Raw genomic sequence first — 7,816 nt, 5'->3', positions numbered from 1 at the left:
GAGAGAGTGTTCTTCCTCCCTTTCTCTCTAATTTCAGCGTGTTTGAGTGTGTTGTGAGGAGAGAGAGTGCTGAAAACTAGGGTTTTGGTTTAGTTATGTTGGGCCAAGGGCCCACTTTGGGTCCAATTGGTCCGGTTTGACCCGTTCGGTCCAATCTTGGTCCGATTTCTATAAAATTGGTACCGAAATTCTTGTCTCAATCTCCTCTATCACATTTAGCCATAAAAATCACATTTTAAGCTTTCTAGAATAAATTCTCATTTATGGATTGATTAGCCGCTAATTAACCGGGTTTTACATAAGACGTCTTGCTCTTGACAAATTTGGATAAGACTTTTCATAACCTTATAACTCTTGCCTTTATTTTTCAAATTTTTTCATCACATAATCTACTATAGGTAAATACTATTGATAGAATCATAGTTAGTAGCCATTAGGTATGAAAAATAAAAAACAGAAGAGAAACTATATCTGAATTATGAATCCTCAAAATGATAAATAATTGTAAAATATCACTATTACTCAATGCATACACACATACACACTAATTGTACACGACAATAATTAGGTAATATTTCCAATGGAAATACTTACTACAATTAGGTAAAAATTATGCTATTATATTTTATTAAACTTTATGACTAAATCAATGGAGATACTTGCTCAGAATATATATTATCTAAATAGTTAAAGAAGAAAAAAAGATATAATACTAAATAAATAAATAATTGTCAAATAATATAGAGTAAAAATTTCGTATTCTATAAAGAAAAATATAATCTCCAATGCATTTATTATATAAAATAAGTAAGTTAAACTTATTATCAAAATTTAAATACAACAAAGAATGTTATTGGATGTGCAAAACTTTTTAAAAATATTATTGTTGATTTATTCGGACCCAATTATTAATTATTTTATTATTTGTTTATAATAATTTTACATAATTGATTAAAATAATTATCATATCAAAAATAATATTTATTATTTGTAGTTTTTTAAACTAACTATCTTTTTCCTTAGTTATACTGAGAGCAAATAAAAATAACTTCAAAACCGAAAAAAGAAAAAAAATTTCATATTCAAAAATTTAAAAATAACATTAAAAAGGAATGGGTATGTCTAAAATAAGCACAACAATTATGTGCTTATTAGATGCGCTACATTTATATAGACCATTAGATTTTATTAGATGAAAATCAAAGGTTAATATGAAAGAAGAACATTGATGGATGCTAATAAATACAGAATATTCCAGTACATAAATAAATGCTTTAAATGGCCATACTTTAATACACAATACTTTAAATAGAAACAGAATATTTTATTCTTAAATAATTAAATATAAAACATATAAATATAAAAATATGGGTATTCTTTATTCAATAAAATTAATTACTATGCAAGAAATATTTACAATATTAAAAAATTATATTAAAATAAATATTTTAAATTGTAACATAAAAATATAAAATAATTAAAATTTTATTTTATATTACTTGACAAATAATTAAATTATTATATTCAAAATTTATTAACTAACTAATTTTATTAAAGATATTCTTATATAAAATAATTTTTCATCAAAATATTTCAAAAATATAATTTATTTAAAATATTATATATAATACATGAAAACATTAACCTTTTTCATTTTTTAATTTTTTTTAGAAAAATAAAATAAATAATATAATTCTAAATACATGCCTATCACATTATATATTTATTTATATTAGTAAGAGATAAACTAATCAAAGTTACATAATTAAAAATGTAAAACATATAAATACAAAAATTAAATATTTTTTATTTATTAAAATTAATTATTATGCAAATTTTTTATAATATTAAAAAATTTTATTAAAATAATATTTTAAACTCCAACATAAAAATATAAAATTAATTTTATTTTATTTTATATTACTTGATAAATAATTAGATTATTATATTCAATATTTATTAACTAACTATTTTTGTTAAAAATATTATTATATAATATAATTTTTTTTATCAAATATTAGTCAAAATATAGCTTATTTAAAATATTATATATAATACATGAAAATATATTTTTTATTTTTTTATGAAAAATTGAATAAATAATATATATCAGTTACGTATATGTATCATATGTGTATATAATAGTGACTGATATAGAATTGATATATATTCTTTTATTCTTTAGACTCTCTAATATATATGCTACCTTATGATTCTCTCCTCTAGTCTTTCTTACTCATATTTATTTTGTGGTAATATTAAGTAGATAATAATTCAAAATTATTTTTTTAATTTAACATGTATAGTTTCATATATATAATATTTAAAATTATATATTTATAATAAGATCATTTTTTATTTTTATTATTTTCAAATATTTTTTATTGTTTTAGTTAAATTTTTTATTCTCTAACTCGACCAGGCATAATATTTTCAAATGTCATAATATTTCCAAAATAATTTTATTTTATTTTATGCATTTATATGTTTTATATTTTTAATTACGTAAGTTTGATTAGTTTAGATCTTACTAATATAATAAGTAAATATATGATATGACAGACTTGTTTTTAGAATTATATTATTTATTCTATTTTTTAGAAAATAAAATAAAAAATTAAAAGGTTAATATTTTCATGTATTATATATAATATTTTAAATAAATTATATTTTTAAAATATTTTTATAAAAAATTATATTATATAATAATATCTTTAATAAAATTAGTTAGTTAATAAATTTTGAATATAATAATCTAATTATTTGTCAAGTAATATAAAATAAAATTTAATTATTTTATATTTTTATGTTACAGTTTAAAATTTTATTTTAATATAATTTTTTAATATCATAAAAATTTCTTGCATAATAATTAATCTTATTGAATAAAGAATACTCATATTTTTGTATTTATATATTTTATATTTAATTATTTAAGAATAAAAAATTTTTGTTGCCATTTAAAGTATTTATTATATGTACTAGGATATTCTGTATTATTAGAGTCCATCAATGCTCTTCTTTCATATTAGCCTTTGATTTTCATCTAATAAAATCTAATGGTCTATATAAATATGACGCATCCAATAAGCACATAATTGTTGTGCTCATTTTAGACATACACAAAAAGAAATAGTCGTAATATATAAATTGAGGCAATAATTTAAATTTAAATTAATCTAAAACTAATTTAATCAAATACCAATATTAGAACTAAATTACTTAAATAATATTTAATATATTCTAGTCCTTAGACACATAAATTAGAGTCACTCTCGATAACCAATCGAATCAACATCATAAGTTCGAACATTTATAATTCGTGCAAGTTCAAATCATTTCCTTGTTAAATAAGATTTATCTTCTGCTATCCATGCAATACGACAAGGTATAGAATTGTCAAACTGAAAAATTAAATTGATCTTTGTTTCTCTCAATGGCATTGCATTGATGCAAAAGAAGGCTGGTAATTTCTAAAAAAGATTACAATATGTTATAAAATTATTTTAATTAGAAAAAGTTTAAAATAAGAAAATTTGAATATATTACCAATCATTGAAATTGCATCTCCGAGTTTGGCACGAATTAACCAAAATTGAACTTAAATTAAGAAAATTCAATCTCATTATGTACTCCACTTCGAAGATTTTCGGACAGACGTAGAAAGCATGAAGGGATGAAACTTGAATTTGGCCTACAAAGCTCCGTAAAAACAATCTCTCAATGAAAAATCGAGCTCCTCCTAAGAAAACTAACTTTATACACATTCCATTAGATTGGTCATAATATGTAAGCAGATCCAGCCATACTTGAGATGGTATACGAGGGATGTGGTACATTGTAAACGATTGCGGCAAAAGACAATCGCACAAGAACATTAAACAAAAAGATTAAGTTGGAGTAAGAATAATCATTAAATTATCAAAAGAATAATATAATAGAATGATTATATACAAAATACTATAAAAATGATAAATTATACATTAAAAGGGATCATCTTCGATGAAAAACGAAAAATACATTCTTATTTTATGAAGTAGTACAAGGAAGAATAATAAATTTAAAAAAAAAGAGTTGACTCTCATATCTAGGCTTACGAACCACAGAAAATACTATATATAACTTTTATTAGAACAAAAACAATTATATAAATTAATTATTATTAATTTAATTTTTTTTATTATTTATGTTATATATCATATATTTGCCGTGATTAAATAACCCATTATCATATTATATACATTTTTCTCATAATTAGAATCATAGATTTTTGTTTTAATTTTGTAAGGTAGATATCAATATCAACTTTTTCGAAAATTACGATTAATTTAAAATTATATTACAATGAATGAAAAATAAAATTATTGATAATTAACATAATTATGTATTAAATGCTGATTTGATGTATAATTATAAAAAAAATTATTGACAATTAACATAATTATGTATTAAATGCTATTTTTTTACCAAAGATAAGAAGATTTGAACCCGCAACCTCTTAAATGAGTATGGAGAGATTATGCCATTTGAGCTATAACTCATTGGTATATTAAATGCTAATTTGATGTATAATGATTGATAATTAACATAATTATGTAAAAAATAAAACATAACAACTAAAATTAAATTTGTTAACTAATTTAAGCTAGGTAGACAATGTTTGGCAATTATTTTAGCATTTAATTATTATTATTATTATTATTATTATTATTATTATTATTATTATAAATGGGTCACTATTAACATAACAACTTACCCTAATAAAATTATTACACAATGAACGAGAATTAGAATTTTATCAATATATTTAAAATGATTAAAAATATTTTCAATTGATAATTAGTTTAATAATGTATTAAATATTGATTTTATATAATTATAATAAAGATATTTTTCTAAATTAGTATAATCCTACATTATTCGTTAAATGTTAATTGTAATATAATTGTAATATTATAATATAATTATAATAAAGATATTTTTCTAAAATAAATTTAGAAGCGAGAATAGTACTTTTTATTTTGGAGAAAAAATAAATTCATGAAAAATTAACACCTCACTTTCTCTAGTTGATAATGCATTAAATATTAATTTTATATAATTATAATAAAGATATTTTTCTAAATTAGTATAATCATGCATTATTCATTTAATGCCAATTATAATATAATTATAATAAAGATATTTTTCTAAAATAAATTTAGAAGAGAGAATAGTGTTTTTATTTCGGAGGAAAAAATAGTTGATGAAGAATTGACACCTCACTTTAATTAGTTGGGAGAAAATTCAATTTTAGTATATTAAGTAGATCATAATCTAATTAGAATGAACAAAAATATCGATGATTGATAATTAGTTTAATAATACAATTGAATATTGATTTGATATAATTATAATGAAGATATGTTTTTAAAATAATATAATTATGTATTATTTGTGAGCTAATTGTAATATAGTTAGAATAAATTTATTTGAGAGGAAAAAAATTCATATGTAATCTTCATAAATTATAGTAGTTTTTTTGTTTATGTATATGTATATATTAATTTTGTTAAATAATTCTAAATATTTCTTTATTTATACATACATATATATTAATTATACATAAAAATATTTAAATAACATATATTAAATATTTTTTGTTATAATTATTTTCTTATATATATATATATATATATTTGTTTTTTATTCCACAATCGTGCAATAAATTTTTATGTTTTATATCCATATATAGTCTCCAATTCCAGTCCCATTCATACGCAAACTATATACAATATTTTTTTAATAGAGCAATTTTAATTTTTCGTTTTATTTTCTTTCAACTTATATTTTTTTCTTTTAAATAGTGATATTTTAAGTTTTCTTTTTCTGTTTTGTTTTAATTACACTTTTATTAAGAATTGCATTACTAATCTGAAATACAAAAAAGAAATAAAGATGATAGATATATCCAAGGAAGAAAATAAACTTAAATATCAGAAAAAAGAAATTTTATATTAAAACATTTAAAAATAACATATCCAAGAACAATAGTCGTAATATATAAATTGAGGTAACAATTTAAATTTCTTTAAAATTAATTTAATCAAATACTAATATTAAAACTAAATTACTTAAATAATATTTAATCTATTCTAGCCCTTAGACACGTATAGATTAGAGTTATTCTCGTAACGACAACCAACTGAAACAACATCGTAAATTCGAACATTTAGAATTTGTGCAAATTCAAACTATCTTCATGTTAAATAAGTTTCATCATCTGCTATCAATGCAATGTGGCAAGCTATAAAATTGCCACACCGAAAAACTAAATTGACCCTTATTTCCCTCAATGGCATTGCATTGATGCAAAAGAAGGTTGATAATTTCTTAAAAAAATCACAATATGTTATAAAATTATTTTAATAACAAAAAAGTTAAAATAAGAAAATTTTAATATATTACCAATCGTTGAAATTGTATCTCCGAGTTTGACACAAATTTACCAAAATTGAACTTAAATTGAGGGAATTCAATCTCATTATGTACTCCACTTTAAAGATTTTCGGGCAGACATAGAAAGCATGGAGGGGATGGAACTTAAACTTGACCTACAAAGTTTCGTGAAAACAATTCCTCGATCAAAAATCGAGCTCCTCCCAAGAAAATTAACTTTACCCATATTCCATTGGGTTGGTCCTAATATGTGAGTAGATCCAACTATCTTTTGGTAAAATAGAGTTTACTGCCCCTTTTCTGGATGCTTACATCCATATAGTTAGAACTCGAATCAGTTAATACAACTCGATGAGGTATTTCATGGATGTGATGCAGTATAAACGATTGCGGCAAAAGATTAATATAATAGAATGAGTATATAAAAAATACTATAAAAATTATAAATTGTACTTTAAAAGGATCACCTTCGATGAGAAACGAAGAATAAATTTTTATTCTGTGAAGTAGTAAAAGAAAAATAATAAATTTTAAAAAATGAGTTAACTCTCAAATCTAGACTCATGTACCACAAAAAAATAATATATATATATATATATATATATATATATATATATATATATAGACTTTATTAGAACCAAAATAAATATGCAAATTAGTTATTATTAAGGTCAATTTTTTATTATTGACGTTAGTTATACATAATATATTTATTTTGTTAAAATTATATGACTTTTTAATATCATAATTAGAATCATTATTTTTTATCATGAATAGAATAATTCGGACCAACTTCATATTATTATTATTATTATTATTATTATTATTATTATTATTATTATTATTATTATTATTATTATTATTATAATGGGTCACTATTAAAGTAATAATTTGTCATTAATAAAATTATTGGATAATAAATGAGAATTAGAATTATATCAATATAATTAAAATCAATATAATTAAAATAATTAAAAATATTTTCGAGTAATAATTAGTTTAATAATGCATTAAATATTAATTTTATATAATTATAATAAAGATATTTTTTAAATTAGTATAATTATGTATCATTCATTAAATACTAATGGTAATATTGTAATATAATTATAATTAAGATTTTTGTTTAAATTTAGAAGAGAAATATAAATTAGTTATTATTAAATTAATTTTATATTATTTACGTTATACATCATATATTTGTTTTGTTAATATCATAAGATTTTATTATAAATTCTTTTTACCATGATTAGAATAACCAATGTCATTATCACTGCAAGAAATACCGTTAAAATTGATGGCCAAATCGACAGTTAAGTTGTCGATAATATTAAAAATCGACAGTAAAATCAACGGTGGATGAGGTCACTATTAAGCT

This window comes from Arachis hypogaea, chromosome 2 (assembly GCF_003086295.3).
Source record: "Arachis hypogaea cultivar Tifrunner chromosome 2, arahy.Tifrunner.gnm2.J5K5, whole genome shotgun sequence".
Classification (NCBI taxonomy): Eukaryota; Viridiplantae; Streptophyta; class Magnoliopsida; order Fabales; family Fabaceae; genus Arachis; species Arachis hypogaea.
Note: the sequence above shows the minus strand (reverse complement) of the source record.